Source organism: Solanum tuberosum, unplaced genomic scaffold, assembly GCF_000226075.1.
Source record: "Solanum tuberosum cultivar DM 1-3 516 R44 unplaced genomic scaffold, SolTub_3.0 scf00274, whole genome shotgun sequence".
Classification (NCBI taxonomy): domain Eukaryota; kingdom Viridiplantae; phylum Streptophyta; class Magnoliopsida; order Solanales; family Solanaceae; genus Solanum; species Solanum tuberosum.
The window spans coordinates 804,735-816,191 of NW_006239198.1; the positions used below are offsets into that span (position 1 = coordinate 804,735).

Consider the following 11,457-nt stretch of genomic DNA (forward strand, 5'->3'; position numbering starts at 1 on the left):
GGAAAAACTGATCTAAAATCAGTCTAACACCTTAATATATCCAAAAGAATTGGTTAGGGAAAAGACCAAAATACCCTTAAAATTTCCGGACGGACTTCCCTGCCAACAGACCAACTTCCAAAGGTCATAACTCACTCATACGAACTCGAAATCGAGCAAACTCGGTGGCGATGGAAAGATCATTCTACGAGCTTCGCAAACATAACTGGAAATCCACCTAACTCATCCTGAGCTAGAAGTTATGACTGTTCAAAGTTGACCAAAAACTCACCTTTTTTTTCCCATACTTAACCAAATTTTCCAAATTTTCAAATTCTTTCCAAAAATGAAAATTTCCAATTTTTTTAAGCTTCTTCCTAGTTATTTCAAGTTGCCGGATGTTACATTAGTTTTCCCACATTTCTAAGGGAATGAAACATTTTTTGGGAATAATTTCCTTAAGTGGGAAATTGTGTTTCCTTATTTATCTCCTAAAAATTTGACCCTATATTATTATTTACCTTATACTCATCTTTTTATATTCCATTTTATTATTTTTATCCTCAATATTGAACTCTCTCCTACAATTTTTTTAATTTACTGTTGCTTACAAGTTAAAAAAGAACAAAATTTGCAAAACTCACTCCATAAATAAGATCGAAGAATTAAGTATTAATAACATAAAACTCACTCCATAATATATTAAAATTTCATGCGCATAAAAACATTACAAAAGATAAACTTTTATAGGTGTCAACAGTAAAAGAGATATTTCTATGCTCATACTTCATAAAAGAGATGCAAAAAGACATGGAAGATAGACGCTTAAACATTTAAGTTTTATTATTTTCAACAACCCTAACTTATTACTCATCTGAATGAAGTAATAGAAAAGTTTATTAAAGTAGTAATTACGACCAGAGAGAAGTATTGAAAACACCCCTAAATTTGACGACATGAATTATTAGTTTCGTTCCTAAATTATTAACAACTTTATACCCCCTCTATTTAAGTAACTGAACTTAAATACACCTCTGATCTTGCCACATGGGTGAACAACAAGAAATTAGGGGAGTTTTCAACACTTCTCTCGACTTGTTATTAAGAGTTTGTTCGTACAAGAGTTTGAGACCACTTGCTATTCTATGTGGCAGATCAGGGTGTACTTAAGTTGAGTTAGCCAAATAGATGGATGTTTTTAAGACCGTCAATAATTCAAGAATGATACCAATAATTCACGTCAAGTAGTTCAGGTGTGTTTTCAATACTTTTTGTTTATAATTATCAAAGTTCAAGGCCACTCCCTTGAAGCTTCAAGTTGGTAATCTTGTCAAGTTGCTCTTCCATTTCAGGTGTCATGTGATTCTTCCAATCCCCAACAACCCCTTTTCTAAAATATGCACTATTGTTGATATAAGAGCAGATTGATCCACTCTTATTAACCTCCAAATTCTTAAGCCTCTCCAAGCTACACCTGTTCAAAACTATCTCCAAATCCTCTTCATTACCAAAAGGCTTTCCAAGAAACAAGGCTATTTTTGCCACCTCTTTCTTAGGGTCTATCTTCAGGTCTTCATACTTTAAAAATAATATTTTTTTGAGCCTTTTTCTTACTTTCTTCCCAATATTCAAGAACATGTTCAAAAAATGGTCCATACTGATGAACCCCATTGCAAAAGTACTCCACAACTTCTTCTAAAGGAGAGAGATTCAAAACGCTTACGATTATTGAAGAAATTCCACATAGAAATTAAGGTATCTTTAGGATTTCTTGTTATGTATATAATCTTGCAATTATTTGAATTTTTTATTGAATCTGGCAAAACCCTATAAGGTAAATGTGTGTGAAACAATCTTGGAGAGGGCATTGTGTATAGATCATGAGTTGGAGTTTTTAAATAATAATCCATGGCCTCTATTGCTGGAACATAAAAATGAGGATTCTCCTTAACTAAAAGGTCCTCTTCTTCCTCTTTATTACCTTGCATGATGGATACACATATGGCCATGAGCCATGTTGAACCTGTAAAACAATCATCAGACATTAGAATGAAAATGTATTGTTTTTTTATTATTAGTTAATAAATATGTTGTTATCGTGATCATTATATTGATATATAAAAAATTACAATTTGGACGTGACAAAAATATAAAGTTGGTGAAAGGTAGACTTAAGATCTAGCACTTCCTCCCCAACTGCAACGCATCTCCACCGCCCCTATCCCTCAACACACATATAAATGATGTTGTGACAATATTTAACATATATCAGAGAAAATTAGGAACACATTTTTCTTGTACCAAACGCATGACCTTAAATATGGAACTTATATATTTTTCCACAAGAACATAAAATACTTGATGAATTCATTAATTAAACTAAAACTTGTTTTCATGGAAGATGCCAAGAGAACATCATTAGGTTCTGTTTTGAAGGTTGCCTTGAAGATCATGGTTGCCTTTAAAATGATAAGAGTGGACCAAAACCCTTCCCACTGATAAAGTTGAATGTTATTCCACAAATGATCAGTTTTGGGCAGTTGCTCTATAATTCTCTCTATTTCTTCATTATTCACAATTGCTGATGATTTTATCTCATTCATTTTAGGAATGGAATTAATAAAAACAGTGCTTGCTAGTTCATATAGTTTAATTGACCAAATGATGTGTATGGCTATATTATATAGGAGGAGGAGGAGTCGTTTTAAAAAATATATTTACATAATCAAATTACTTTACATAATTAATGAGAGATCTATAACATCTTGCATTTAATGATTTTAGCATACTCTATAATTTATAGGATAGCCAAAAAGATCATATAGTATAAATTTCTTCTTGGACTTTGTAAAGAAAGATATGGAAAAAAAAATTCCATCATGAGTTAATTTATGATTTAATTAGCAATGAAAAATCAATTGAATGTAAATTCATCCTGATTGATGTCCACCCACTCGTAGCTCTATTATTATTTTTTTGTCAAAATCCACCAAAGGTGGGGATTAGGCATAGCCCAATCTATGTATTAATAATGAAATTTTGCAGTTAGATCATAATATTATTCACACATCGCGTGAGTTTCAATACTAGTTTAATATAAATATATAGAAATCATGAATAGTTGAGATATTAAACTCACAAAAAGTTGATTCTTTAGGCGGATAATGAAAAGATGTGTACATCATTATCTTGAGAGTTGCTTCATAATGAACAAAGTCATTATGATGTGTATATGCATAAATAGGGATGACAGAATGAGTAATTTATATGGTTACCTATTCATATTTACTCATTTTAAATGAGTTGGGTAGCAATTCATTTAAAATGGGTAAAAAAAACAAATAATACTCATATTATCTATTTTAAAGTGGGTAGTTAAATAGGTAAAAAAAATGTCCATTAATAAAAGAAAGAAAAATGGTAAACCTGTTACCATAGTTTGGTGAACTTCAACTTACATATATTTGGCATTATGACTTTGGCTTTCAAGAAATGTCTCAATTATATCAAATTAATACCTTACACAAGTAAAAATATTCAAAATAAAGTACAAACAATTCTCTTTATCAATCAATCATCAAAGAATATTTAAATCAAGATATAGTAGTCAAAATTTCAACATCTAAATAATTAGTTACTATTTTATATATTTGCTAGTATTATTAGTTACATAAATATGAATTTTATATGTAACTATATAAATTAATAAATGGGCCTTTGAGCCTCTTTAAATTTTTAAAATATATATATATATACTTCGGAACAATATTTGGTATTTCGATATTTTTTTTATAAATACCAAACTTTTTAAAATACATATCAAATATCATAATATTCAAACTGTGGTATTAAAAATTCCGATTTCGTTATGGTATTCAATATCTACCATATCATACCCACCCTACAAGTACATTCTCCGTCTTTTTTACTTGTCGAATTTTGACTTTACACACCTATTAAGAAAATATTGATTGGTATAATGAGTTTACCCTATTTTTCAAAGACATTAACTCAATGTTAATAAATTAAGGGTATAACAGGAAAAAAATAATTTGTCCTTTTTTTGTTTGTCAAAAATCATATCATATATCATATATATATATATATAAAGGAAAACCCTCAACCCGGTGACGTGGCATCACCACAAGTGAGGAATTCCTTTTTATTTATATATTCCCAAAACTACCCTTCCTCTGAGCAGTAGAAACGCTAAACTCAACCAACGCTTCAAGAAGCCACCAATTCTCTTTTAAGTCAATTTTTCTGTTTTTCCTATTTAACCTGCCCATTCACATACGACACAACAAACTCAAACGGTGTCTTCTCCGGCTTTATATTAACAATACGCCTCTTAACCAGATGTTCATACAACACCTCCTTCTGCAATATTTCCGATCTTGACAGTTTTCCATCGCTGCCTTTGAAGTTCCACAAAACGCCGGCCCAAATCCCCTGCAAACCATCCAGGTATGTTGTTTTAGCATTCTCTTCTCTATTCACTATTGCTTCGTCCGTCAAATTTATTTTAACCGCTTCTTATGCAGAATGCTTCACCATTTTGCCCAGAAAAGTGCCTTCGGACTTGCCACTCAGCATTCCGCAAATACATTTATTTATTCATTGCAGCTTCAACATCTGACAAGGAAAATTATTATTCCATGTTTTGCAATTTTGCCGTCTTCCCATATTCCATGGCTTCACTACCACACATTTTCTCTCCCAGTACACAAGTAAAACAACTTCTCCAAATTATTATACCAGAGAAGCAAAACGTTAGATAACCTTTTACCTTTTCAGTTTGTTTTTTTTTTTTTTCGTGTGTCAGTTTGCTATTTGATTTCCTCGGCTACACCAAATCCATTGTCCGTGGCTTAACCACCTCTTGATGCTAATTAAGGACAAGGATTTACAATATGTTTAATTTTTCTTCTTGTGTCATTGAAATTCTACTAATGATCAAGTATTTCTTAACCATTTTGTTTTGCTACTGCTATATCAAATATCTCCATTCCTACAAAATCTTTCATTTTCTTAGACTCAAGTTCACATATGTTCAAGAAAAAAAAATATCAAATACTTAACAAGTTGACAAACTCGGACGCTTACTATTACTCCAGACTAACTATTTCACAAACATATTGTGAGGTATTGGACATTGTAATAGTACTTTCAGTTGCAGATGGGAGCACATGTTGTTTAAAGTAGATGATATTTTATGGAATGTTATATTAAATGTTAACTGTATTCTCAAGGAAAGGAACCTTACTATTTCTAGCTTTTAATGTTATGGAAGCTAAACCTTTGTCTCGAGAGTACAAGATATGTGTACGTGCATGATTGTGCTATGATGTAATATGCGTACACTACAACAAAAACAACTTTTAGCAGCAATAAATAGATGTAGTGGTATAAGCTTGAGGAATCCATAAATTCCCTTTTCTATCTTCTTAACCTATGTACGGTAGATCTTACTTCTTCGTTTGAAATGAAAAGGGGCCATGGTTCCTATTTTATAAACATAACTGTATCTAAGGTAGAGTCTTTGTCAGAAATCTATGCTATAACCTCCACATGTGGAGAAGAACCACCTCGAGAAATGAGAGACTTTACTGGAAGCAGAGTATGAAAAGACATCTTAGAAGAACCAATACAGATATATCCATCCCTTGAACAATCAATAGCTTATTTAGAAGTTAAAGATGGACATGTTTTTTAGGCAATTGTAGCTTCAATGCCCCACAAGCCTAGAGCATATCGCTGTGTGCGGAGCTGAAGCCCACCAGCTCTATGCAAGGTAGTCAATATTTAACGCTTTGGGAGTTCAGTTATTTGCTGTTCTTCATAAGCAAATAGAATTTTGATGTAACTTTTTGCACATTTTTGTTGACATTTAAAGGAAGGAACTGGTTTGTTGTGCTGAGTTTTGTTATCCAGGTAAAGCAAATTCATGAACGTTGTATCTACGCTAATGTGCTATAATCATTTAGTGTCATTTTAAAATAACAAAAATTTACAAGAGTATGTCTAATAATCCATGTAAGATGATGTTAGAATATCTCATATTCCTATAATTTAATGTTTTTCATAAAAACTAATTTTACAAATGAAATGTTTTTCCTGCATTACCTAGTGACAAATAAAAAGGAATATCAAATTAGGAAATATTTGACAAGTAAATAAAGACAAAGGGAGTATTAAGTTAGAGTATCCATATCACATCTCTTGAATTGCGATCTTTCTCAAACCTACTAATGCAAGATGTTTTGTGTATTGGGCTACTTGACGGGCCACCGGGGCAAATTAAAACATGTTTTCCTTATTAAAATAGAAAGCACCCAATTTCCTTTGTTACTACACATTTCTGCCGGAAAAGAATTGAGATTTGAGATTTCAAAGTGGAGACTGCGTTAGTATTTAAGGTTCTACCAGGTAAAGATCTATCAGTACCTTAAGGTTATAGTTACTGGAATTATTTTTTTAAAAAAATTCTGGAGTATATATTTTTGAAATTTCTCATTTTGCTGCGTCATAGCAACAATAAAAACAACATATTCAGTGAAATTTCATTAAGTGGGGTCCGAGGAGGGTAGATTGTACGCAGACCTTACCACTTACTGATGGACTCATTTTGCTGCGTTAATTGGCATAAATTGTTGATTACATCTATCCTCACCTGGGATTTTTTATGTGTTGGTTTTCCTTTTTGTATGGCTTAATTTGAGTTTGTTGGTAGGGTTTAGCTTTCTTTTCTAGAATAAATTGGTCTCAAATATAGCGAGACAGATAATAGATAACACAGGATTCATATTGCCGAACTAACAATATAACACAACATAATACTATATAATACGATACATTATGAAACAAACATACAAACAGAGTAAAGAGGTTGCTATGCCTAAAACTAATTTATTATTTGACACAAACTATAGAAATTAACTGTAACATATGTATTCGGCAACCATGGTCATAAAATAAAGAAACAGATACATCCACTGATAGACTTGGCCAACTCTCCTGCAATCTTTCTGCAAAGACAAATTGAGAATTAAAGGACTTAATGACTTTTCTGAGTTTTTGAATATTTAGGAAAAATTAAACATTGACATATTGTTATCCAATAAACAGCTACAGAAAGTTTTGATGCATACCTGGTATATTGCTAATTCATTCTTAGACCACGTCTTTGACGTCTCTTCTTTTGCCTTGTTCGCTTCTTAGCAGCAATTTGTTGAGCAATATCTTCAGCAAAGTTCGAAAACCATTTTGGTTTTTCCAGTAGGAACATAAGGCCTCCCATCAACAATCCAAATATCATACCACAACCATAACCTATTACAACAGCTTCCCATGTGAACCCGCTCATAAAAAATGAATCATCATCATCTTGTTCAAGTGTTGACTCATCTCGCATATTATTGTTTCCACATTTCTTTGATAGTGGAAATCCACATAAATCAAGATTTCCACAATATGAATCATCTGGAAATGTATTGAACTGTTTCCCAATAGGAATGCGCCCAGCCAGATGATTGTATGAAAGGTTTAAGACCTCAAGAAATGTCAAACTCGACAATTGACCTGGAATTTCTCCAATGAGTCTGTTCCATGAGAGATCTAATGCTTCGAGCGCCTGCAACTTTGCAAATTCTGCAGGAATACGACAACGGAAGCTGTTGTGGGACAGGTTGAGTAACACAAGTGAGCTCAGATTTCCAATGGAATTTGGAATATCTCCTTCAAACCTGTTGCTTGATAAATCAACACTCGTCATAATTGACGTGATTCTCATATCATACTCATTGCCTTTTATCACCAAACTAATATTGTAAAGGTAATCCGTGCGAGTGCTTGTACTTGCTGTTTTTTCTTCATCCATCATACCTTTAAAACTTTTGAAAAGATTAGATGGCAAAGTTCCTGTGAACCCATTAAAGGAAAGGTCAAAGATCCGTAACTTAGGAAATGGAAATTCGGACTCCAAGTCACCAATTGGACCGTGAAAGAGATTTGATTTCAGAATCAAAACTTGTAGGTTTTGTAGTTTCTGCAGATAAATGGGGAACGTGTCATTTATCATGTTGTTCCCCAAATCAAGAGCTTCCAATCTTGTACAGTTAACTAAGGATCGGGGGACTTGTCCCCTCAATTGGTTGCTATATAAACCAAGATACTCTAACCCTCTATGTAAGAATGTTGGTATCTCTCCATGAAAATTGTTCATTCGCAAGTCTAAAATAAAAATGAACCTACTGGAGTTACCTAAACATCCTGGGATTGAACCACTGAGATTGTTTTGAGCCAAAATGAGGATTCCAAGGTTAATCAAGTCACAAATGGATTGATGCAAAGGCCCTTGAAGAAAATTGTTCTCCAAATTAAGGTAGGACAAGTTCTCTGCGCGCCACACTTGTTTTTCAAAGCCTGTGAGAAAGTTATGAGAGAGATCCAGACTTCTCATGCTCATGGATAACATCCAATCAGGGATTTCGCCATGCAGCTTGTTGTGCGAAAGATCAATTCTAGAGTATTTTGAGGAAGTTCTCTTGAGCTCATTTGGCAATCCAGTTAATTGATTGGCTTGAACAGATAAAGAAGTCAAGGACGGAAGATGGAATAACCAAGAGGGTGTTGTGCCAGTGAAATAATTGAACGACAAATCAAGTATGTCTAGATTTTGAAGTCCGGTTATATTAGAGGGAAGTGGACCAGTTAGTGAATTGATTTGCAACTCTAACCTTTGCAGGTGAGTCAAGGTTGCAATTGAACAGGGGAATGGGCCAGTGAAATTGTTACCGTGAAAATCTAAAAAAGATAGCTCTGAAAAGTTGGCAAAGATGTCTGGAATCGAGCCTTCAAAATTATTGGAATTAAGATATAAGTAGTTAAGTTTGTTCAACTTTCCGATAGTTGAGGGAACATTACCAGTGAAGTTGTTATCTGAAAGTGACAACTCTTTGATTGCAGTGAAGTTGCCAATGGATTCTGGAATCAAGCCTTGAAAATAATTGGAATAGAGTTCTAAATAAACGAGTTTGTTTAATTTTGCAATAGTTGAGAGAACATTACCAGTGAAGCTGTTACGTGAAAGTGTCAACTCTGTGATTGCAGTGAGGTTGCCAATGGATTCTGGAATCGAGCCGGATAAATGGTTGTAAGAGAGATCTAAATAGCAAAGAGAATGGAGGTTTCCAATAGAATCAGGTACCTTCCCAAAAATGCCAGTATTGGAAAAGTCCAACTCTAAAATACTTTTACTGAAACTCCAATTAAAATTTGGCAAAGTGCCGGTTAATGAAGGATTCCATCCCAATCTCAGTACTTGCAAGTTTGGTAGATGAAAAAGCTGAGAATCAGTTATTTTCCCAAACATGTTGGTGCCCTCAAGACTTAATTTCCTAAGGGAAGAAGGAAAACTCTTAGGTAACTCAAATGGTGCGTCCACTTTGTGAAACAACAGTACCTCTAAGTTGGCTAAGTTGTGCACCAAACTAGTGAAGGTTGTTCGGCCAACTTGGATGTAATTCCTGGAGAAGTCAAGTGAAATCAACTTAGACAAGTTGGATAATCCTTGTGGGATCATCTTCCCTTTCATATATCCAGAATCTGAAAGATTGAGATGCGTCAAACTAGTGAATTCACTAATACTATTTCCAAGTGGAAAGTCATCCAAGTAGTTGAAGGCAAGGTTGAGTCTTTGGAGATGACCAAGTTTTGTGAGGCTACTGTTAGCATTGATGGTTCCCATGAGACAGCTCGAAGAAACATCGAGGCCTATGACATGACCCGTAAATCCATCACAAGTAACACCATCCCATTCGCAACAATCTCCTGTAACATTCCAGGAAAAAGTCTTGGCTTGGGTCTCGCCGTCACAGACATTATGAAAGTAAAAAGATCTTGTATCAAGAAATGTGAGTTCTTGCTTAAATTGAAGCAAATAAAAAGCTTCATCGCGGGGACAGAGATGTTTCCCAGAATACGTAAGCTGAGATTGTTGGACAAAAAGTATAGAAAGAACCATTACCAATTTTTGGTACTCCATTCGATTTATCTAACTAGACTAGAAGGGAATCCATCTTTATATACAATACATACAATGTGATTATTAAGTCACACAACTTTAACTACCACTCATACAATTTAAATATTTTTTTCAAAAAGTCTAACTAACATTTAAATCATTCATAAATAAATCAAAATTTTCAAGTATCTTATACTTTGATTTGGTCCTAATTTTATTTTTCATTTCCACAAAAAAATCATTTTAAAGACACTGAAGCAAACCGAACTAAAGTTGAAAAAGCCGAACCAAATCGAACTAATTCGATGCGGTGTTTGGTGCACACTTTTTCAAAACCAAAAACTAAAGAACCGAATCAAAATTTCATAAAATCGAACAAAACGCCCACCCCTAGTCATGAAGACAATAAAAAAGTCTTGACTACATTATTGTGGTAATTACTATAAATAAATTGAAATAATAGTTCCTTTAAAGATAACTCCTCGAAAAATAAAGGGAATATTTTTTTTTCTTCAAAAGCTCCTCCTTTTAAAGTCGCACAACTTTACTACCAGTGACACATATTTAATATTTTTAATAATTGAACGCGTTTATCTTTTTAATTAGAAAATTGCCAACTTGTGAAATAGTCATTATTTAATAACCAAAACAAAAAAGCCTCTTCCAGTGAAATTACATAGAAGTAGCAAATTTTCAATAAAATCAGGGACCGATAGATTTGATTCAATTTTTGTGTATGTAGTAAAAGTTTATTAAATATTTATAAACAGTATTGAGATGTGAATCCAATTATTATCGTATATTAAGTTGAGGTTAGTATTATAGAGATTCATAAACTTCAAAACTTAGTCCATCTTTAAATACATACAGGTTGAGATGAATAAGGCATTATTGTACGTTGACCCAAGTCAATTTCCTCTTTATTAAGTCACACAACTTAACTACCACTAATACTATTTTAATAAAAATTTTCAAAAACTTAACTACCACTAATACAACTTTAATAATTTTTTTCCAAAAGTGTATGCGTTTATCTTTCTAAAAATTAAGAAAATTGCCCACTCGTTTAACAACCATAGAAAAAGTTTCTTCTGATGAAATTACATAATATAGTAGCAAAGTGTTGGGTTTTATTTTCCCTGATTTCTTACCATAAAAAGGTTTTCCTTTTAGAAACATGTTTTAATATTTTGACTAGTCCTTTTCTTGTAGGAAAGATTTTAGAACTCTATAAATATAGGTTTGTTCCTTCTAACTTAATCAACATTCACAATGTAGTCCTAGGGTTTTGAGAGTTGCGGTTATGGGGGAGAATTTGTGAACCTCCTTGTATTCTGAGTGAATTGGTTGAGGTTATATCTCTCTATATTTTGTACTCTCATATTTATAGTGGATTGCTCATCTCCTTTGTAGAGGTAGGTCGATTGACCGAACCACATTAAATCTGTCTCTTC

At 33.1% G+C, this 11,457-nt stretch overlaps 2 pseudogenes; both read right to left on the minus strand.

The window, feature by feature from the left end:
- Positions 1 to 1,257: 1,257 nt before the first annotated feature.
- LOC102591051 (cytosolic sulfotransferase 5-like) lies at positions 1,258 to 4,575 on the minus strand (annotated as a pseudogene).
- Positions 4,576 to 7,103: 2,528 nt separating this feature from the next.
- The window catches only part of LOC102591387 (LRR receptor-like serine/threonine-protein kinase GSO1), a 17,883-nt pseudogene continuing 13,529 nt past the window's right edge, over positions 7,104 to 11,457 (minus strand).